This window comes from Oryx dammah, unplaced genomic scaffold, assembly GCF_014754425.2.
Source record: "Oryx dammah isolate SB20612 unplaced genomic scaffold, SCBI_Odam_1.1 HiC_scaffold_7, whole genome shotgun sequence".
NCBI classification, from domain to species: domain Eukaryota; kingdom Metazoa; phylum Chordata; class Mammalia; order Artiodactyla; family Bovidae; genus Oryx; species Oryx dammah.
This window is the reverse complement of record NW_024070191.1, coordinates 16,099,483-16,123,523: the sequence shown is the minus strand read 5'-3', so window position 1 is coordinate 16,123,523 and position 24,041 is coordinate 16,099,483. Positions and strand designations below refer to the sequence as shown.

Sequence of the window (24,041 nt, the reverse complement as noted above, 5' to 3'; positions counted from 1 at the left end):
CTATGAAAAGAAGAGAAGTGAAAGGCAAAGGAGAAAAGGAAGGATATACCCATTTGAATGCAGAGTTCCAAAGAATAGTAAGGAGAGATAAGAAAGCCTTCCTCAGTGATCAGTGCAGAGGAATAGAGGAAAACAAGAGAATGGGAAAGACTAGAGATCTCTTCAAGAAAATTAGAGATACCAAGGGAACATTTCATGCAAAGATGAGCACAATAAAGGACAGAAATGGTATGGACCTAACAGAAGCAGAAGATATTAAGAAGAGGTGGCAGGGAAACCCTTTTCATGAAGATGGCGCTGAAGGCGAAGAAGGAAGCCCCTGCCCCTCCTAAAGCTGAAGCCAAAGCAAAAGCTTTGAAGGCCAAGAAGGCAGTGTTGAAAGGTGTCCATAGCCACAAGAAAAAGAAGATCCGGACGTCACCCACCTTCCGGCGGCCCAAAACACTGCGGCTCAGGAGGCAGCCCAAATTATCCTCGGAAGAGCGCCTCTAGGAGAAACAAACTTGACCACTATGCCATTGTCAAATTCCCCCTCACCACCGAGTCAGCCATGAAGAAAATAGAAGACAACAACACACTAGTGTTCATTGTGGATGTCAAGGCCAACAAACACCAAATCAAACAGGCTGTAAAGAAGCTCTATGACATTGACGTGGCTAAGGTCAATACCCTGATCAGGCCTGACGGAGAGAAGAAGGCATATGTTCGACTGGCTCCTGACTATGGTGCTTTGGATGTTGCCAACAAAATTGGGATCATCTAAACTGAGTCCAGCTGGCTAATTCCAAATATAAAAGTTTTCACTATAAAAAAAAAAAGAGGTGACAGGAATACACAGAAGAACTATACAAAAAAGATCTTCACAACCAAGATAATCACGATGGTGTGATCACTCACCTAGAGCCAGACATCCTGGAATGAGAAGTCAAGTGGGCCTTAGGAAGCATCACTATGAACAAAGCTAGTGCAGGTGGTGGAATGCCAGTCTAGCTATTTCATATCCTAAAAGATCATGCTGTGAAAGTGTTGCACTCAATATGCCAGCAAACTTGGAAAACTCAGCAGTGGCCACAGGACTGGAAAAGGTCAGTTTCATTCCAATCCCACAGAAGGGCAATGCCAAAGAATGTTCAAACTATGACACAATTTCACTCATTTCACACACTAGCAAAGCAATGCTCAGAATTCTCCAAGCAAGGCTTCAACAGTACATGACCATGAACTTCCAGATGTTCAAACTGGATTTAGAAAAGGCAAAGGAACCAGAGATCAGATTTCCAGTATCTGCTGGATCATCGAAAAAAAGCAAGAATTCCAGAAAAACATCCACTTCTGCTTTATTGACTATGCCAAAGTCTTTGTGTGGATCACTACAAACTGTGGAAAATCCTGAAAGAAATGGGCATACCAGACCACCTGACTTGCCTCCTAAGAAATCTGTATGCAGGTCAAGAAGCAACAGTTAGAACTGGACATGGGACAACAGACCGGTTCCAAATCAGGAAAGAAGTACGTCAAGGCTGTATATTGTCACCCTGCTTGAATAACTTATACACAGAATTCGTCATGAGAAATGCTGGACTGGATGAATCACAAACTGAAATCAAAATTTCTGGGGGAAATATCAATGACCTCAGATATGCAGATGACACCACCCTTATGGCAGAAAGAGAAGAAGAACTAAAGAGCCTTTTGAAAGTGAAAGAGTAGAGTGAAACAGTTGGCTTAAAACTGAACATTCAAAAAACCAAGATCATGGCATCTGGTCCCATCACTTCATGGCAAATAGATGGGGAAACCTTGAAAAACTTTATTTTGGGGGCTCCAAAATCACTGCAGATGGTGACGGCAGCCATGAAATTAAAAGATGCTTGCTCCTTGGAAGAAAAGTTATAACCAACCTAGACAGCATATTAAAAAACAGACATTACTTTGCCATCAAAGGTCCGTCTAGTCAAAGCGATGGTTTTTCCAGTGGTCATGTATGGATGTGAGAGTTGGACTATAAAGAAAACTGAGCGCCAAAGAAGTTTAGCTTTTGAACTGTGGTGTTGGAAAAGACTCTTGAGAGTCCCTTGCACTGCAAGGAGATCCAACCAGTCCATCCTAAAGGAAATCAGTCCTGAATATTCATTGGAAGGACTGATGCTGAAGCTGAGACTCCAATACTTTGGTCACCTGATGCAAAGAACTGACTCATTTAAAAAGACCCTCATGATGGGGAAGATTGAAGCTAGGAGGAGAAGGGGATGACAAAGGAGAGATGGTTGGCTGGCATCCCCGACTCAATGGACATGAGTTTGAGTAAGCTCTGGGAGTTTGTGATGGACCGGGAGGCCTGGCGTGCTGCAGTCCGTAGGGCTGCAAAGTGTCGGACATGACTGAGAGACTGAACTCAACTGAAGAGAAAATTGGATTTTACAAGAAATATAGAACCCCCAATTCCTTGCAACTTCTTTTCTAAACCTGAAATCTTTTATTGGCAGTCAGAGTTCATGCGTTGTGGACTCAAAGCCCTGGGGGACTGAGTTTTGTTCCTGGCAGTGGAATGGTGAACTATGTTCTTCTACATCAAATTCTAAGAGAGAGAAGACTCTTTTCAAATCATTCTGAATATTAGGCACGTATGCATAAACAATGATTTCTGAGAACACAAATGAATAACCGTGAATCAGTTTGATTCTTCTGAGATGTGCATCAGAGGGAAACAGAACAGGAAAGCCTTTTGCTAAAATAATAATGAACGCAGCCCTATGCAAGAGCTACTTTGGTTCTTTCAGACTGGTGACTGCTTAGGGGGTGACCCTGAGCAGTTTCTGAAGCAAACAAAACAGAGATTTGAACCAAAAGATGGTGAAGGGAATAGGAAGACAAAGGGTAAATAGTTAACGCATTTCTCAACTGAAGCTGTGAACATTCTTTTCTGATCTACAACTGTTTGCATATATTTGCATTTAGTCTTAATATGCAGCGGTGGAACAATAGCTCATAATAATATAGATGACACCTCAGTTTAACTTTTGTTCTTCATTGATGATTTTTGCAATATATTGTTTTCACCCACATTCATGAATGTGACAATCTCTCAGTCCTGAGAATAAAAATATTTTGACCCATATTCATCTGTAAATGAATTTATTGGAAGGCTCTGGATATTCCCTAGATAGTCATATTGGGAACAACTGATTTTACTTTTTCCTTTGTCTTCTTCTTAGAAGATTCATAAAGAAAGGCAGGGGCTGTGAGAATTCATACATCAAGGGTTTTATGCATGTCACATGTTCCTGAAAAATACTTAAGTCCTGCAGAAAACATTCTAGAAAACATTTACCACCAGATAATTGCAATTTGTTTGCATTTGAAACAGAAATGTATTTGCATTTGAGTCAAATTGTAAGCAATGCTAAAATCTTCAACTTGCCAAGACATAAAGTCAGAAATGAAGTCTGTACAAGAAAGAAATAAAAATCATTTAAAATGCAACCTTTATCATTTCAGAAAAAGCGTATTCAGTATAAAGACAAATATCTGTGCTGTATAGATGGGGCTGATAATTTCCATTATTTGTTCAGTTTAGAGAATCATGATGAGCGATGGGTGGGAGAGTTGCAGTTTTCAGCAAATTCATAGTTTTATTGCATCTTTTCAGATGAACTTTAAAATGAGAAGTTGTGTTGCTTACTTTGAGGTTTTAAAAAATAGTTTTATTATAGATAATGCTGTGGCATATCGGCTCCACACTGCCTCCAATGCTTCTTCTATTTCCACTGTCAGGACCTTCATTTAGGCTCTTATTCTATATATTTGAAATATAGTTGAATTAAAATATTGTGTTAGTTTTAGGGGTACAGCGCATCTATTCAGTTATGTTCTTCAGATTCTTTTCTCTTTTAGGCTGTTATAAAATACTGAGTATAGTGCCCCATGCTATACAATACGTCATTGTTGATTATCTTATATACAGTTGTATGTGTATTAATCCCAGCTTCCTAATTTATCCCTCCCCACACCTGCCCTTTCCCCTGGTAACTGTAAGTTTGTTTTCTATGTCTGTGAGTTTTTTGTTTCAGAAGTAAGTTCATTTGTATCTTTATTTTTTATTCCACAGATAAGTGATATCACATGATGTTTATCTGGCTTACTTCACTTAGTATTTTAATCTCTAGGTCCACCCATGTTGCTGCAGATGGCATTATTTCATTCAAATGAATGAAATATCTTTTTTAGGGCCGAGTTGCTATTCCACTGTATACACGTGCCACATCTTTATTCGTTCACCTGTCGATGGACTCTCAGTTGCTTCCGTGTCTCGGCTGTTGTAAGTAGTGCTGCGCTGGACATTGTGTATGTATCTTTTTGAATTACGATTTTCTCTAGATATATGCCCAGGAGTGGGATTGCGAGAGTATATGGTAGTTCTGTTTTTAGGGTTTTTTTGTTTGTTTGTTTTTCTTTTAAGGAAGCTCCATACAGTTCTCCATAGTGGCTGCACCAGTTTGCGTTCCCCACCAACAGCACTGTGGTCATACGCTTCAGCAGGCCTGCTGTGCTGGTGATTATTTGTCCCTCCAAACTCTTTGCACCTTTCTCTCACTTGTTTCCTACTGTAGGAGGCTGATCTTTAGAGACTGGCATTAATGATCTCTCTTGCTCTATGCCTTCTGACTGGGCTCAGCCAGTAGAAAAGTTGGGCAGGTTATCAGAAGACACAAGAACCATGAGACTGGGATACTATTCACCAGTCCCTTTCCTACAGAGTAGGGGCGATGGCTGTCCTCCTCTCCCAGAGGCCAGAGCCCCTCTTCAGCGTCCCGCCCCTACAGCTGCAGTTGCCTAACTTTGCTTCTTTGAGCCCAGGACTAGTGATGACTTTCTGTTGCTGCCAGGATGCTTCCACATCTTCCTTGGTTGGCAAAGCCCTGCACACATCTCTGTAAATAGACTCTTTATTAAACTGGCCTCCAGTGTCCTGTTTGAATAGGCTACGTGGTCCCTGCTGGGATCCAGCAGCCTTGAACTAAGCCAGGTCTTACGTGATGGCAAAGTACAGACAATGACTAAACAGTGTCTTCATCTACATTCTGTGATGAGGAACGTAGTATGATTGAAGCCAGTCCCCCAAGCAATGCCTCTTGTTAACCCCTCAAGCATTGGCCTGGCCACTCTGCCCTCATGGGACACACCGCAGTCCGAATTTGGCAACTTGTTTCATGTATGATCATTTGTAATGATCGTTAGGACTACTTGCATCAATAATAAAATTGAGAAAGTTTTGTAAATATATGCTGAATTTAGATGATATGAAGCATTTATTTAATAAGCCAGGCATCCAATCAATTTTTTTTCAAACTTTAAACTTTCTGTTTTATAATGGGGTATTCCCTTGTGGCTCAGCTGGTAAAGAATCTGCTTGCAATGTGGGAGACCTGGGTTTGATCCCTGGGTTGGGAAGATTCCCTAGAGAAGGGAAAGGCTACCCACTCCAGTATTCTGGCCTGGAGAATTCCATAGACTGTATAGGCCATGGGACACAAAGAGTCAGACACAACTGAGCGACTTTCACTATAGCTGATTAACAATGTTTTGGATGCTTCAGGTGAACACTGAAGGGACTCAGCCACGCATATACATGTATCCATTCTTCCCCAAACTCCGCTCCCATCCAGGCTGCCATATAACATTGAGCAGAGTTCCCTGTGCTATAGACTAGGTCATTGTTGACTGGGCATTCAGTCAGGGTTTCTCTTAATTACTAACCTGACAATAACTTGACAGAAACGTTCTTTTTTTTTTTTTTAACATGAATAGTTGAGGTAATTAAGTATATGATGTGATTCTAGAATGGGCTTTGGGGTGCGCTGATCTCAAAGAAATGATTCATATTACTGTATCAGGTCTCATCTTGCAAACCACATATTCATCACACTGATAACAGCAAAACAATATTCAAAACAGCTTGTGTGGCCTGACATAAAATATTTGCCTAATAATGTAATTCTTTCTCATGGGGACTTTAAAATTTGGTTAACATAATTTCTTCATTATCACTTATGTGTTAATAATTCAGACATTATTACTCTAATTTTTCTTGATTCCTAAATCTTAGTATTTGTTTCAACTTTTAATTCATCAGTATGCATTTACAATTGCAATCTTTTGTCATAGGAAATAGGCAATATTATCTTATAATAGACTAGTAAGATGAAAATGAATAATAGAAGGCAGATAATTAGACATTTATAAAAAGTATTTTCATGAAAAGATAAGATAAAATTATTAGAAATAACTTACAATTATTCTTTATGATAAAAGTTGATATATGATTACTTGCTTGTTTTGAGGTGGGGCATATTGTGAAAAAGTGAAAAAAAAGTGTTAGTCTCTCAGTCGTGTCCAATTTTTGGCAATTCCATGGACTGTAGCCCTCCAGGCTCCTCTGTCCATGGGATTTCCCAGGCAAGAATACTGGAGTGGGTTGCCATTTCCTCCTCCAGGGGATCTTCTCTACCCAGGGATCAAACCCGGGTCTTCTGTACTGCAGGCAGATTCTTTATCATGTGAGCAACCATAATTATTCTTTATGATAAAAGTTAATAATAATTACTTGCTTGTTTTGTGACAGAGCATATTCTAGCAACAATATAATATCTACTTTTAAGAGACTGATTTGGCTTATAACTTAATATAAAGTTCTTTGAGATCCTCAGAAGAATATAGATATGTAAATGAAAATTAGTAGAAAATCTGTGATGTCCTGATTGTAATATATATAATGTCTATTTACTCATACCCCACCATACTTCCTTCCCTCCTGTCTCATCTAATACAGGTCATAATATATTTGTGTTTACTTTGCAGAGAGTACAGAGCATAATTCATGAAATCTTTCTCTATTCTTCATTTCTTTTAATTATTGAGAATGTCAGATCTTTGTAAAAGGCACTAATATTGACATTAATTTCTATGTATTATACAGACATCTTTTATAAAATCAAACATTCTGAGTCTTCTAATTTGGTCAAAATTTTATATGTTACATTATTTATTATTGCTAAAATTTTGCAGCGTTATAGAAATTCGCACTAAATTCAAAGAGCGAGCCTTCATTAGTATTCATACAACTTGAATTCCAAATTGTTCACAAATAAAATCGGTTAGAGGGCACAGACAAAAAGGGGACATATTAGACTTTTTCTGTGGAAATGAAGCAGTCAGGATGCAATGAAGAAACAGAAGCCTTGCTCTAATGCAGTGTGTGTGTGTGTGTGAGTGTGTGCACATGCATGCGCACGCTCACTCCTAAGATTTCATTTGAAAAAGCAAAGGAGTTTAATTAAATGTGGATTGAGGTTCCCAACCACCAAGTCAAACCCATGTGGTGATAGATGTAAGTAGCTTTCTAGTTCTGAGACCACACACTTAATCCATCTATATTTTTCAGCTGCCAGAAATTAAATAAATAAATAAATCCCTGCACTTAACATTTACTTGATGCCTTGCTTTTTAAAGGCTGAAATGGCAAGTCAGAGGAAGGAAAACATAGCTAAGTAGGTCATGGTTGAAAGGCCCCCGTCTGTTCTGGGACCCCTCTCTCACGCTTCCTGAGAGATTGGCCAATACAGTGTGCTCGTGTTCATACTCCCTGGTATCAGCATAATGGAGCCTCTAGGGGCTATTACTTCATTGCCCATATATTTTAAATGTAAATTAGAACACCTACTGAAATGAATTGAAAAGAAAAATCAAAAGATCAATTTCACAGGCCAAAGGAGAGCAAACTCATAATATGGATATCTAAACAACAGAGTACATAAAATTGCAGGGATGTCAGGCAATTTGCCCAAAAGTTATATATTCTGTAAAGTCCATTTGCATATGCTTTTGTGCTACCCTTGTAGTGCTTTGTTTTGTTTTTTTTTTCCTTCAGTAGTTTTAGGGCTCCATGGAAATTAAGCCTGTGCAGTTGATAAAAGCCTTCTACGATCCACCTTCAGTTAAGAATTGCATTAGCATAACAACACATGTTACAGGTAATCACCTCAATGTCATGTACTTTTTGCAGTCAGAGTCGGCATGCCCTGTGGCAGAAGTTCCTGGATGTGCCTAGGGAGAACAGAAGATGCCTAATGAGAATGGCTAGGGCTCTGATACCTTGTTTTGTTTTTGTTTTTTATCTCCTCTGGGTCACACTCCAAGTAACGTCCATTTAAAAAAAAAATTGAAATATAGTTGACTTGCAGTATTATTACTATATTAATTTCTTGTGTACAACATAGTCATTTGATAATTTTGATAGAATATACTTTATACACAGTTATTAATATTATTAGTGAAATATTGACTATATTCCCTGTCCTGTACAGTCCATCCTTGTAACTTATTTATTTTATACCTAACACTTTGTACCTATTAAACCTTTTCACCTATTTCTATCCTTTCCCTACCCCCGCCCCTCTGTCATATTTGTGAATCTCTTTGTTTTGTTTGTTCATTTGTTTCATTTTTTAAATCCCACGTATAAGTGAAAACATACAGTATTTGTCTTTCTCTGTCTCTTTTCACAAAGCATAACACTTTGCAGGTCCATTTCTATTGTCTCAAATGGCAATATTTCATTTTTAAAGTTAGATATAAGGCATATACTTAGTGATGCTACGTATACACACTGAAGTCATGTCGTATCTGGGAGTGAATTTTGATTGTACCATTTGCCTTCCTCATGGATGGTGAAGTGACTGCACACCATGAAGCCTTTCTCATCTATAAGTGGAAATAATGGTCATTATTAGCACTTAACCCATGGGGTGGTTGTGAGGATTAAATTAAATTACATATGTAAATACTTTAGCCAGCTACTTTCTGCCCAGCTAGAAAGTAGCTGTTTTCATAAGTAGGTTCATTGTTGATTTTCTTTCTTTATCTCTTCTTTGCTTCTAATCAAGCCTCCACACTGTTCATTTCCCTCTCCTGTTTTCCCACTTGTGTCTTTTAATCCATAGGACAAAAGTATACAGTCCTCCACGTCTAGACTCAGGCCTCCCTTCCAGGGTCGCGTCCCATCTGTGCCCCCAGATCCACTGAGATTTTTATCGTCTTCACTGCTGAGGGGGCTCTCCTGGGTGCATGTTTTTTTGTGTGTTCGTCTCTCCTCTGAATGAACAAACTCTAGCTTGCTTTCTAGGGCTCCGCTCAAGTGCCCCCTTCGCTTCTCCACCTAGGTGTCTTTTTCCTTTGTAGCCTCACTGACCTTGACAGCCTTGATCTCCTAGGACTATAATTATTGCCTCTGTGTCCATGTCTTTCACCAGATGACACTAATCAGAGGTCAGCTTCAAGCACCTGTGGATTTCTGTTCTTTTCATTTCCATGCTCCTGTCCTAATATACTGACAAGTCATATCACAGGAATTTAATATGTGCTTGTTAAATAGAGGCCTGGGTACCTATGGCACTGAGATGGGAGACAGCCATATCCTTCTATTAAATTCAGTGTTGTGCAGTGTGGTGATTATCACTAACAATATTGTATTGCATATGTGAGGGTTGCTAAGAGAGAAGATCTTAAAAGTTCTCATGACAAGGAAAAATATGCATGGAGATGGATATTAACTAAACTTCTTGTGAGTGATCATTTCCTAATGTATAAAATTATCAAGTAGCTATATTGGGGGCTTCCTTGGTGGTCCAGTAGTTAAGACTCCGTCTTCCAGTGCAGGGGATGTGGGTTTGATTCCTCGTCAGCTAATTTCCCAATTTCCTTGCAGCCAAAAAACCAAAACATAAAACAAAACCAATATTATAACAATAAAGACCTTAAAAATGGTCCACAACAAAAAATTCTTTAAAAAAAAGTACTGAGATTGTACACCTGAAACTAATATAACTTACATCCTGATTATATTTCAATAAAAATAGAAGCAAAGCAAAAACCTTGCTTGACAACCATCCCCTCCCCCAAAATTCAATGTATGTTCATGCACTATTCATGAATGAGATAATTCTTGCCCTTTAGACTTTAAATGTTTTCAAGAAGAAATGAACATGTAAACAAATATAATTGCGATATAACATTCAATGAAAGAGGCTGTTACGGGAGCTCAAGGAAGGATCACTTATTTCAATATGAAAACATTAAAAAAGGCATTCTGAAAGCGGGGAAACATGTTTCAAAAGATCATCTATAGAGCACTATTATTATTGTTTATCTTTCTTAAAAACTTGCAAGTGTAACAAATTGTAAACATATTATCAGTAAGAATGTCTCTGAACTTAATGTTCTATTTAACATAAGCAACTATATAGAGATATTATTAGTCTTGGGTTACAATTTTGAAAATTCATATTAACATATTCTTAGTACTAAAAATTAAATTGACCATAACTGCATCTTTGATAGTTCAGAAGGCCCTTCAGAATGCTGGGGTGGCTCGAGGTCAGTGTGAAATTATCTCCTAACACATAAAGAAAGTGGTTACTTGAACAGTTTGAATTATCTTTAAGTAAGCATTTACTGAAACATCTTGAAATTTGCCACCCAATACACAAGACTACCTGTGACAGTAGTTAGATAGTAGTTGATAGTTAAAAGGTCATTTGATGTTGTAAATAACATAATAGCATAGCTACCTGTGTTCTCTCTTTTCAAAATTTAAGAAAACAACTCTGTAGGACAAGATATGTGGAATTTCTGTAAATTTCCAGAGGTGACCATTTCGTTAACTTTTATCAAATTATTTTAAAAATTTTATTCAATTTGCAGAATTCATAGATGGAGATTTCAGATTAATCACTAAGGTGGTGAATAGCTGGAATAAATTTCCATTAAGAATTGCACTTCTGTCTTTGTTCCTGTAACTCTTGCTGGGTTAGCAATTCTTTGAGAACTCGTTCATATTAGATATCATTCATATACAGAGAAGACTCAATCCTTAGCCATTTTTCTTAGCATTTTTTTTTCCTCTGTGCTTTGCTTTGTCGCCCAGTCATGTCTGACTCTTTGTGACCCCATGGACTATAGCCTGCCAGGCTGCTCTGTCCATGGAATCCTCCAGGCAGAATACTGGAATGGGTTGCCATTCTCTAGGGGATCTTCCCAACCCAGGGACTGAAACTAGGTCTCCTGCTTTGCAGGCAGATTCTTTACCATCTGAGCTACCAAGGAAGCTGTTTAATCTCTACCAAATCCAGTCAACAAATATTTTTAATTATTGATTGGGACTCATATTTTTTCCTAAAAGTTTTGAAGAGTTAGACTATAAATATGTAGTCGATAGTGTCATTACTGATACCTATAGGAATATTGAGAGTCAACCAGTCATAGAACATTAAGTAGTAACAGAAGTAACAGAATCTTCTGTATTTTTGGATGTATGTATTATGGATTATACATATTTTGGTTTGCATACATGTATTAGCCATATGTATTATGGCTAAATTATTCACCAAACTGAGATATACGGGAAACTAAGGAAATTACAGATCATTGTAATGGCAACCCACTCCAGTATCCTTGCCTGGAGAATCCCATGGACGGAGGAGCCTGGTAGGCTACAGTCCACAGGGGTTGCAAAGAGTCAGACACGACTGAGCTACTTCACTTCACTATAAAAAGTTAGTTAATATCCATAAACATCTTTTTACTTGGCTTTTAGAAAGCTAGCATTGCATGTTTTCCTGCGTTCAATAAATATGGACACCCTCCCAAGCCTACTTCAGGGTTCACCAGGAGTAGGGAATACATGATTACATAGCAAATGAAAATATTAAGTGTCACGTGAAAAGGATTGATTTCACCGCGTTAATGTCAGCCCTTCCAAAAACAACAGCAGCCCAAGCAGAGCATGAACACAAACAAGCAGAGGGCACCAGCTTCTGCTGCTTTGTTCTGCGGGCTCCTGGCTGGCGAGTCATCTGTAGCACTCCGATTATAGCTACAAGCGTCCAAAAGCAGCTGTGGACGGAAATAAGTTTTAATTCCGAGGGAATACAAAAAAGACTCTTCTAAAAACATTCATTTTACAGTACACAGTAGCCTGGCAAAAATAGCAGCCTTCTTTTTATATCCTCATTCTCATAAAAATGAAAACAATAATTGGAAAATACAGAGTAACAAGCCATTATTCTCCCTTTCTATCTTAATCTGCTTCCAGAAGAGGGAGGTGAAAGAAAGCTCTTTTTGTGTGTGAATGTTTTGTTTTGTTTTTATCCAATAATATAAAAATGCTCTAAGTTTTATAGGTTAAAAAAAATTTTTCATGGCTTAAAAATCAAAATGACTTATAAAGGGTATAAGTGGGACACAACCACATTTTGTGTTTCTGCCATATCCTTCAGTGTTTATATATGAAGATATATTACTTCTCCACTTTCCTAGCCAAAGATTGTTCTACACCTTCTTTTTTTTTGCCTATATCTTGAAGGTTTCTTCTGTATCAATATAAATGAATGTTTGCATAGTATTCCATTTTATAGATATGCAACTTTTTCTGCATTAATTACTTTTAAGGGTAGGAAGATGCAAGCTGTAATGTTCGTGTTTCTTAAAAAATTTTAGGGACTTCTCTGGCAATGCAGTGACTAAGACTCTGTGCTCTCAGTGCAGCAGGGCACAGGTTCAGTCCCTGGTTAGGGAATTAAGGTCCTGCATGCTGCACCATGAGGCCAAAAATAAAATAAATAGAGTTTGTCAGAATGGATTAAAGAAAAGCAAAATCTAGATACATGTTGTATACAAGAGACACAGCAAAGTAAAATTAAGTTAAAAAATAAATAAAAGCTTTTAAATCTGATGGGAATGTTAGACCAAAGGTGAAAACAGAGTTTAAATACACTGCTCTAAGATTTTCAATGAATGGTACAATCACAAGTCAAGAGATGATAGTTTCATGTTCATATTGAAAATATTATTGGTTTTATATAAAAAGTAAGCACCCACACATACAGTTTATATATCAGTATGACAGCTGCTATCTCTAAATACAAAGAACATTCAAGAATTGGTCACAAAAGCACTTTGCTTTATAATGCTATATTACTTTTAATGACTTACGTTAATAGGTTTTTCTTCCTTCTAAATTAATAAACTCCTTATCTTCTAGGTCTTTTGTAAATACAGGGCAGAACTGAAGGTGTTGGGAATTTGCAAAGGTGGGTTAGTGTTTGTGGCAATACATACTTTTCTCAATATTTTTCAGGCCATCATATGTTATTTTCTTGATATTCTCTTGGATTATTTGAACCACTAGTTCTTTCTGTAGAGTAATTAAATTAAAACCAAGGATATCCACATAATTCTCAGAGTACGTGATGATGTTCATTAATAAACAGAGAAATGCAAATAAGAAAAGGACTTTCAAGAATCTATCATCTTACAGATAATTTAAGTACAGAGAAGTTAAGCAAAATTGTCCAGTACTGTATAGAGCTGAACCAGGAGAATTTGATTTCAGGAATGTTGATTCTGATTGATCCCCTTGTTCTTATGTGCTGCTACTTCATCAGTAAAGAGTTTATAGACAAACTCTATAAGCATCAGGGCAGCTATTAATAGGCACAGGGAGACCATTTGGCAGGCTATTGCCACATTCTAAGCAAGAGCTGGTGGTGGCTTGCACCAGGTTAATTAGCAAGCTTGAGAGATGGTTATAATGCAGACAGATTTTAAAGGTAGAACAAATAGGACCGTCTGATAGTTAGAATGTGGAGTGTCAGAAGAAGAAAGATGCCAAGAATAACTTAAGTTTTTTTGGCCCAAGAAGTGAGAAAAGTGGAATTGTCATCACCATTGTTGAGAATGGCTGAGTGAAAAAAAAAATGTTAGAGGAAAATTTGGAGTTGAGTTTACTTTGCTATTGTCACAAAGATGGCTTGTAGCAAAGCATTCCAAAAGCTGAACGGATTTAAAGAACAGTCATATATTCTTCCTCGCTTGACTGTTGGCTGGCATCATCTGGCAGGAACTGAGCTTGCCTGGGTGTGGCTCCAGCCTATGGGTTAGGACACAGTTGTTCCACTGCCTTCTTGGACTAGCAGGATGGTTGAAGCATATTAGAGGGCAGAAGAGTTGATTTTTCTTAAAGCCTAGGCCTAGAGCTTGCACATTGCTGCTTCCCACCATGTTCCATTAACCAAAGCAAGTCACCCTATCAAGCTCAAAATGAAGGGACTATTGGTAGAAGGCCATATGCAAGGATGTGAGTCTGGAGTTCATGGAAGCAGACTGGGCTTCACAGAGAAAGCAAGGCATTATTAGTGTACAAATAATATCTAATGCTAAGCGACTGGATGAGATTAACAAAAAAGTGAGTGTGATAGGGAAGAGGTTCAAGGTCTGATTATCTTGGAACTGAACATTTATATGGTCTAGGTGAGGAGGAAGAACTCAAAACTGAGACTGAAGACTTGCTGCAAAAGAGGTCAGATGAAATCCCAGAGAGTGTTATGTGCTGGAAGCCAAGTGAAGAAAGTGTGGAAAATGCGATGAAGTTTGTCAAATATTGCATATAAGACAAGTAACACAGGGGTGGTAGTGACATTAATGAGAATAATGAGACAAAACTCTGATTGGACTGAATTTAATGGAAATAGGAAAATAGATGAATAGAAACATTTTCAACTAATTTTACTATAGACATGGGAAAGAAAGTTGGGGGGGTTCGAAAAAGGGTAAACTGGGGCTAAGAGATATTTTGTGGAAGTGTGTCAAAGTATTAGCCTCTCAGTTGTATCTGACTCTTTGTGACACCATAGACTGTAGCCTGCCAAGCTCCTCTGTCTATGGAGTTCTCTAGGCAAGAATACTGCAGTGGGTAGCTGTTTCCTTCTCCAGGGAATCTTCCCTACCCAGGGATCAAACCCAGGTCTCCTGCATTGCAGGTGGATTCTTTACCATCTGAGCCAATAATCTTTTCTGCCAGCTCCATTTAGAAAAGTCTCTAATGAGACTTCTAAATTGGCCAGTTTGGATCACATGTCCATCCCTGGCCAGTTGTGTCCAGGAGGATAGGGTATTGAAATTGGTAATGTTTGCCAGCACCATATTTCTTGAAAGAGTTAAATGTGAAAAATATTCAAAAGAAAGAGAAGAGAGTAAAATTAAAGCAGACCAAAGTAACAGGGCACAAAAAAGCTTCCTTTTCAATAAAAGTTTTATAATAATGTAATATAGTGGATAGTATGGGTAACAATACATCATTATGTTATTTGGGAATTTGGTGACAGGGAAGAGAAAGAAGTGAGCCAACATACTAAGAATATTAAAGACCCTGAATCCAAAATCCATAAATCCTACATGTTCTCTGAATTTATTTTATTATTATTCTTTTCTCACCAACACACTGCTGTACTCTCTTTTAAACTGGTAGAGTTCATCACTGTAGATGTGTTCTGAAAGGTGGCTCTTTTTAGATTGGAAGTAGTAAATTCAGAGGAAGTGTTTTGAGAAAGTAGGCAGTTGTGGCTTATATCATTTAAATGATGGAGAGTTGAATAGTGGAGTTATTCAGTGGATATTATGAAAAAAAGTTGATTGGTCAGGTATTATCACCCTCCCCAAAGTACTGGAGTTCCGATACCATTACATAATTATTCAACTTCTCGATTTACTTGAAGATATGCACACAGCTTCTAATGAGCAGTTTGAATAAGAGATGGGCAAATTGGAAGAGAGAGAAAATCAAAGTGGATGTCTGTTAATGCAATGCACAATTGAAACACCTAAAATGAAACAGGACAGATATGGGAAAGAAGAAAAGTTAACAAAAGATGTCAGCTCCTTGACCTGAAACAGAAATCTTGGTATTCATCAAAGGCAAGAAATTATACCACAGGAATCCCTTAACATATTTAAATGTCTTTTCAGCAGAAGTCTTAAATTTGAGTCTAGTCTTAGCTCTAGCTAGTTAACTGGGAAGCAAGACACTTACTGTTTCTGAGCCTTGATGAATAAATTTTAAAAACTGTAAACTGATATGAAACAACTATTGCTCTTATGATATTCTGCTATATATGGTTATGTGATATATGTGTGTATCAGTTCAGTTCAGTTCAGTCGCTCAGTCGTGTCTAACTCTTTGCGACCCCATGAATCGCAGCACGCCAGGCCTCCCTGTCCATCACCAACTCCCGGAGTTCACTCAAACTCGAGTCCATCGAGTCCGTGATGCCATCCAGCCACCTCATCCTCTGTCGTCCCCTTCTCCTCCTGCCCCCAATCCCTCCCAGCATCAGGGTCTTTTCCAATGAGTCAACTCTTCGCATGAGGTGGCCAAAGTACTGGAGTTTCCGCTTTAGCATCAGTCCTTCCAAAGAAATCCCAGGGCTGATCTCCTTCAGAATGGACTGGTTGGATCTCCTTGCAGTCCAAGGGACTCTCAAGAGTCTTCTCCATCACCACAGTTCAGAAGCATCGATTCTTCCATATACATATATATTAGATATGGATGTGACATGAGCCAAGGATACTTAGGGTCTGTGCACTGCTTATTAACTGTAGCCTCAAGGCAACATGCTTGGCCTCTCTGAGCTCATGTCTCTTCTTTTGTACCCATGCAGAATTGTTTGGAAGGTTATACAGTTTTATACAATTTCTGCCACATACAGATACTTAAAACTAGAAACTCTTTAATATCATTATCCTCGTATAGTGCATATTACTTGGCTTTAAATGTTATTATCTATTTGAAGATTTGGAATCATGCAAACCTTCCACTCTGTGTTTTTCATTCTAAACTACAAAGAGGGATGATACTAGTACATTTCTACTGTTGGGCTTTTTGTCATTATCTCTGCATTGCTAGCACTGAATGCAATAGAAAGTTTGAACTTACTGGGAGAAATTGTGACCCAAAAGTAGAAATAAGTCATATCAAGTACTTCTCAGAAAAGTGTGCTGTGAGAATGAATGGTTCCACTTCTACTGCTACAGAACACTAGGGTTGAAGGAGCATGTTCTTGTAACAGCAGTGATTTTTCAAAGTAGATCAGGATCTTCTGTCAACTGTGAAAGAAACCCATCTTCAACTCTGTTTACCATCATTTCTGGCAGAAAAATGTAGAAGGACTCTGTGATCTCCTAAAGGTTCCTTTAAAAATTAAATGATACTGGCAGAAATATAGAAATTGGATTAGCAAGCAACTGCCAAGCTCATGATCATACATTTAAATAAATGATGATACACTTAAATATAAATATTATGATACATAATTCAAGTGTTTTCTTGTGATGTAATTTTAATATAACATTTTGTGCTCACACTTGAGTGTAGTTTCCATTGCATTTTGGTCTAACTATTTTTGCATCTTTATTGTCTAATTGATATACCATTTGAAATTTACAAGCCAGTGGTTTTTAGTATATTCATAGAGTTGTAAAAGCATGGCCAAAATTTAAGTTTGAAACATTTTTATCAACTCAAGATAAATCCCATATCTATTTGCATTCACTCCATAATCCTTCCTCCCCTGTTCCACAAGTCCTGGGCACTAGGCTAATATTCTTTCTTTATAGATTTGCATATTCTGAGCATTTTATATGCATGGGGTCATACATTATGTGTCCTTTGAAACTTCTTTCACTTAATATTTTCAAGTCCATTCATTCCTTTTGTCAAGTAACATCTAGGTATTTATTCAGCTGTTCATTATTTAAAGAATGTGTATATTGTTTCCACTTCTCGCTACTTTGGATGTTGCCACTATGAACATCTGTGTACACACTTTTGTGTGGGCATATATTTTTAGTTATTTTGGGTATATACCTAGGGTATAAATGCTGGATTATATGGTAACTCTGTTTAACATTTTGAGGAACTGCCAAAATAATTCCAAAGTGGCTGTACCATTTTATATTCTCATCAGGAATGAATGAGGTTTCAAAGTTCTCTGTGTCCTTGTCAACACTTGTTATTGTCTGTATCTTTGTTTACAGCCCGCCTAGTGAGTGTGAATTATTATCTTATATGATTTTGAGTTGCATCAATTTTATTAGCATCAGAGAACAACATGTACTAGAGGGACTATGGTTCAGGAGAGGAGAGAGCCTTGAAAAGGTGAGCTGGTTATCTGTGAGGACATTTTTTGGAGAGCATTTACAATGTTGGATGTGGTGGTCTGAGAATATGCTCTTGGCCTGCGGCTGGAGCTATCATGAGAATAGGAATGAGCCAGACATAGACTAGGTCTTAATTAAACTGAAACCGAAGCTTTACTGAGCTCAGTTTTAAGGTGATCAGCTCCTCTATTTGTCTAGCAGAAGAATGTATAAAAGCTCTCAAACTCAACATTTTAAAAATATATATTATTTTGCTCTTAAAGTTCTTTCTATATTTACTAATAAAAGAATCATATAATAAATACCAAGAGAAAGAATTGACAGACCTAAAAGACCTATGGATGATTTAAATGTTATAATCAGCAGATAAAAACAGTGTAACTATTGATATATTCAAAAAAAAGGAAAAAATAGGAAATAGATGAAAAGATGAAAATTTACAAGATAATTGGATTCTGTAAGATGAGTAAATGAAAGTATTGGAAAAATTTGCGTCAGATGTTGAGAACTCTATTACTGAATTTAACACAAGAATATAGATATCAAATGTCAAAATATACAACTAATTTTTTTCCCGCCGTCTTGGATATTGAGTCATGTGTTTATAAAAATTCCTTGGGTCCAAAACAGGAATAAAATTATAAATTTAACAACATTTATACCAAATACCATTGAATACATAACCCATTAAACCAGTGAGAGGTTTAGGAAGAAACCTACTATTTAAGTGCATATTTTGGAAAATAAATACTAAAAAAAAAAAAAAAACAATGATCTAAACTTGATCTCAATAAGGTAAGTGTGGAATTCCCTAAAATACTAGGACTTCCCTGGCAGTCCAGTGATTAGGGTGCCGTGCTTTCACTGTGGAGGGTTCACATTCAATCCCTGATCTGGGAACTAAGATGCCACAAGCCAAACTGGTGCAGCCAACCACCGCCCGCCCCCCCAAAAAAAACAACCCAAAAGAATTCACTAAGATAGAAAACACAGAATAGAGGAAGATTAACAAAGATACAATTTGGTTTTTTTTTTTTAAATAATAAAAAGATAAACTACTATCAGGACAAATCAATGGGCAAAAAAAGAAAACACAAGTTAACCAATATCAAGAAAGAAAAAAGAAAACTTTAGCATAAAAACTAGATTCACTAAAAAGAGAATGCAAACATGTTTTGAAAGAATTAAAGTGAATGTATAAATTCAGAGTATAAAGTCAAAATATAAATTGGGTCTTGTTATTTTTCTTTTCAAAAATCTAAAACATTTCCCATCGTTCCGAAGATGAATAAGGGCAAGTAGGATCTGCTCTTGTCCATAACTTCAGCCTTTCTGCTGGTACTAGGCTTACTCTTCTCAGCTGCAGCCAAACTGGCTACTGACATCCTTCAGTTCTTTAGACACACAGAGTTCTAACCAGTGTCAGCATTTTCACAAATGCCAGTGTGTCTGCCTTTGACTGCGTTAGATGAAGAATCTTGAATGGGTCTCTTCTGAGAAAGCTTGAGCATGTATTTTCTATTTTGCTATCTTGGTTTAACATGATATCATTTTCTGGGATATAGAATAGCCTATGTGTGTGTGTGTTAGCTGCTCAGTCATGTCATATTCATTGCGACCCCATGGACTGTAGCCTGCCAGGCTCCTCTGTCCATGGTATTCTCCAGGCAACAATACTGGAGTAGGTTGCCAGTCCATTTTCCAGGGGATCTTCCTGACCCAGGGATCAAATCTGGGTCTCCTGCCTTGAAGGCAGATTCTTTACCATCTGAGCCACCGGAGAAGCCCTTGGCATAGTCTATAGCACAATCTCTGTATTATTGCAACGAGTCCTGTAATTTATCTTTTGCATTGTATTAATACAACTATTATATAGTAATTTAAAATATAGTCAATAAATACATAAAAGTAGAAAAAAGAAAGCAATCCATAATCCAGTCTTCTGAAAGAAACGTAATATTATTGAGTACAGTTTTATGCTGTATTTTTATATAATGTAATTTAAAGTAATCTTCCACATTATTATACTTTTTTAATAGTCTATGAGTCTATAATATTCCATCATTTGGTAATATCATACATAATTATTTTCTTTCTGATAAAATTGTTTTGAGTCTTCTCTATCATAAAGAATCCTTTGACAAACATCTTCTTTCATGAAGCATTTTCTGAATTTAGGATTATTTTCTTAGACCATATTTCCTAGTTGTGTAACTGTTATGTCAAAAAAAAAATGTGTATAATTTTGGAGTGATTACTACATAACACCAAACTACTCTCTGAAGAATTGTGCTACTGCCCACTTAATTGGAAAGAGTATGATGCCCCTTCCTATCACTAGGTTTCTTCACTTTTTTAAATAGCTTCTCATTGGGTAATAGAAACCATATTTTATTTTTAAAAAATTTATATTTATTTTATTACAAGTACTTTATGTAGTAGTTCATAGTTGAGGTGCATTTTCTTTTGTATATGTATGTTTTTATTCATTTTTCTGTTACAAGAAAATTGTCTTTAGATGATAACTTTGTAGACCACTTGAAATCATCAGCAGTTAAGTGACACAGCCTACGGATAGATAGATGCCTTTTAGAAGAGAAGTGGGTATTAGTTTTCTATGAAAGGTACTTGAAGTGACTTTCAGAATATTCCTCAAATAGTTTATAGAAACTAACAATTCCTTAATTTTTTTTTTTTACCACCCCTCTTGTAAAGCATATAGTAAACATAGTTAAAAGCACAGAGTCCCTAAGGCATATCTGCTCTATAATGGGGAGAGGTTGCTGATAAAATTGTTAATTAGCAGCTTATCAAGATATCCATGTCACTGTGTACTGTAAAATGCCCATGGGCCAAATATAAATTATTCATAGATTAACATAGGAAAAGCAAAAGCTAGATCAGCAAGTTGAAGGTCTTATCTACCTGTTATGCTGAAATGCTAATCAACCCATGGTTATTAAAGATGCATATAACTAAAAATAATCTCTTCTGAATGAAAAATATGCCTTATAATATACTTTACTTAGCTTAATAAAACTTCCAAATTAAATATATAAAATTGTTAAAGGTCAGTCACAGTTCCTCTTTGGTAAATCTAAAATTTTTCTACTGAAACCTGTGCAATGCAAGTTAAATAAGAATTTCAAATAGTTATGAAAAATACCACAGGGAAAATCAAGAAAAACAAGGAACATTGTCCTACATCTCTAATTCCTCTGAATTTTTTCTAAATTCTCTTCCTTTAGTATCATTTCTGAACACAATTGTAATATTTTAAAAATTCACTCAAACACGTAGAGTGCCATAAATGGCAGTGGGGCAATGCCACAGAATTTATTTTTCACCAGAAACAAAGAGAACAAAGACATAGTTCTGATTCATAAATGCTAATGTATACCCACTTGGCAAACAACTGAATACACCTGTACAATGGTGAAGATATCTGTCACTCTTGGTTAGATACTCTCAGTTTCCATTAAGAGATAATTATATCACCACATGATGAAAAATAATATTTACATGCAATAGTTGCATTTTCGATTCTCTACTATTGTGAACAGTTAATTATCAAATATGTTAGGTCATTTGAAATTAGTCAGTGGCCATCATGCCCTAAACTTGGTTCCAGCAGTTACTGGTGATTAATGTTATCACAGCAAAACACTGCTCCCCATGACACCACAGTACTGGATATGCTGCTGATGGAATTGGCTTATTAGGTCATTAAACATTCTGCTAACAGCTTACTGCCACCAGAACTGTGCACTCAGCTCTGCTCCCAGAAACTGACTGAAGTATCTAGGAAGGTACAATATATATTCAAATGGGTCCAAATCAAGACCTAACAAAAACGAGTGTGTTTTATTTATGGAGCATTTTTCATATGATCTATCCAATGTGGAATTCTTTTTTGTTTGTTTTAATTTGTCTTGCTTCTTTTTAAAAACATTGTTTACTTATTTTTTTGGCCATGCTGGGTCTTCGTTGCTGAGCAGGCTTTTCCCTAATTGCGTCAAGTGGGGGCTACTCTCTAGTTGTGGTGTGTAGACTTATTGCAGTGGCTTCTCTTGTGGAGCACAGACTCGAGGCCAGTGGGCTTCAGTCACTGCAGCACGTAGGCTCAGTAGTGACAGCTCCCAGGCTCCAGAGCACAGGCTTAGTAATTGTGGCGAATGGAGTTAGTTGCCCCCTGGCATGTGGGATCTTCCCAGACAAGGGATCGAACCTGTGTCTCCTGCATTGGCAGGAGGATTCTTTATCACTGAGCCACCAGTGAAGCCCAGAATTTTTTGATTTATTGTCACTATCATTATTGATTGGCTTTAGCCTTTACAACAATGTGTAAGAAAGTTATTTTTATGAAGATCACTTTATAGGTGAGGAAACCGGGGCTTTGAGGGGTTGATAATGTCACCAAGATCCTATTAGCAATGACAGGTGTTGCTGCGGCAGCCTTCCTGTCCCGCAGCCTGTGGTGTTGCCTTCACGCTCCATCTTCAGTGTTGAAGAGCATGGGCTTCTTCAGGTCAGGCCTTAATTCCAATGCTCTTTTACTCTGACAACAAAATTCAACATGTTATGTAAATTGCCCTCTTTATAAAGAGAGTGAAAAAACAAACAAAAATAGCCTGGTCTCTTCCAGGAACTTTCTGAGTCCTATTTCTGATCCACAAACCAGTAGGAGTCTTAGCACTCCTGTTCTGCACTTATTAATATTTCACTTATATTGCACCACCAACTTCGGAGAAAGAGGGAGAGGGAGAAGGTTTATGTTAAAACTTTTAAATAATAATCTTAATGGAATGCTGAATAACATGATCAAAACAGTGGGGAAATGAAATCCAAGATAATAGCATCCATATAACACTTCCACACGTAGCAGACACTCAGTTTTGAAAAATTTCAATAACCTGTTGATGAAACTGTATTTCTAAAGGAACAAGTCTGCGCTTCCAAGTTTTAATGAGCATTCACAATGTGAAGGCAGTTTGCTTATTCCTCTTTAATTTATTTGTATTGAATTGAGCCTATTCAGCCACCAGGAAATGTGCTCAGCCCATGGCAGTTCAGAAGGCTAGAGGCGTTTGTGAACACTTTTGGAGAAGAAAGGGTTTTTCTGTGGATTAAAAGCAGAAAAGGAAGAAATCATGAGTTTTGAGGATAGCAAATAAAGTAATCAAATCCAGTAACCAAGAAATGCAGATGAAAAGGAGCTTTGAGACAAACCGAGGGACCGTGAAGATACCATTCTTGTCTTCTGCTCAAATTCCCTTTCCTACCCTCAGATTCACAAACCCTTCGTGGAGGCTTTGGTTATCTCCAGTGTTTGGGATGGAGCTTGAGCAAATCTCATGTAGATTCCAGGGGCTGGGAAATGTCAGTTGATATTAAGAATATATAAGCACAACGTGTGTGTGTTGTTCAGCCTGCTGTTGGGAGGTTACTTGGCAGAAGGAGGGTGGTGGCAGGGGGTGGGAGAACACAGAAAAGAAGGATGACTTTCATTTGTGATACATTTCAGTCCTTACAGAAATGCCTGCCTGCTGTTCAGGTGATTCACTGATCTGTCCCATCCATCCACCTCTCTGGACCATAGATTCACAGTGTTTTATGGTTGTCAAGTCTGCTGGACTCCAAACACAAGCCTCTTTTATGGATGAAAGGCAAATTTATAGACAGAAGGACAAATATCATGCCTGGAGATAGCATCTTTTGGTCCTTGCAATCTTTTTGGAAAATTCATGTCTATAAAAACTCTTTCATAACATACCAATAAGCCAGAACCAACAACATTAGATCCAAATTGTTACAGGGAGCACATAACAAAACTGTGGCACCTATAGTCTAATAAAAGTCATTGGCCTTGTCGTTGTCCCAACTAGCTTTTGTTTTAGAAGAGATTTAACTAGTGTTGTAGGGGGAAAATGTCAGCAAATGAGTATCTTTAAAGTTTTGTTCTTTCCCTGATGATTTCTAAAGATAGCTCGTGC

At 37.4% G+C, this 24,041-nt stretch overlaps 1 pseudogene; it reads left to right on the top strand.

The window, feature by feature from the left end:
- The first annotated feature begins 278 nt into the window (after nt 1-278).
- LOC120865755 lies at nt 279-818 on the top strand (annotated as a pseudogene).
- Nucleotides 819-24,041: the final 23,223 nt, after the last annotated feature.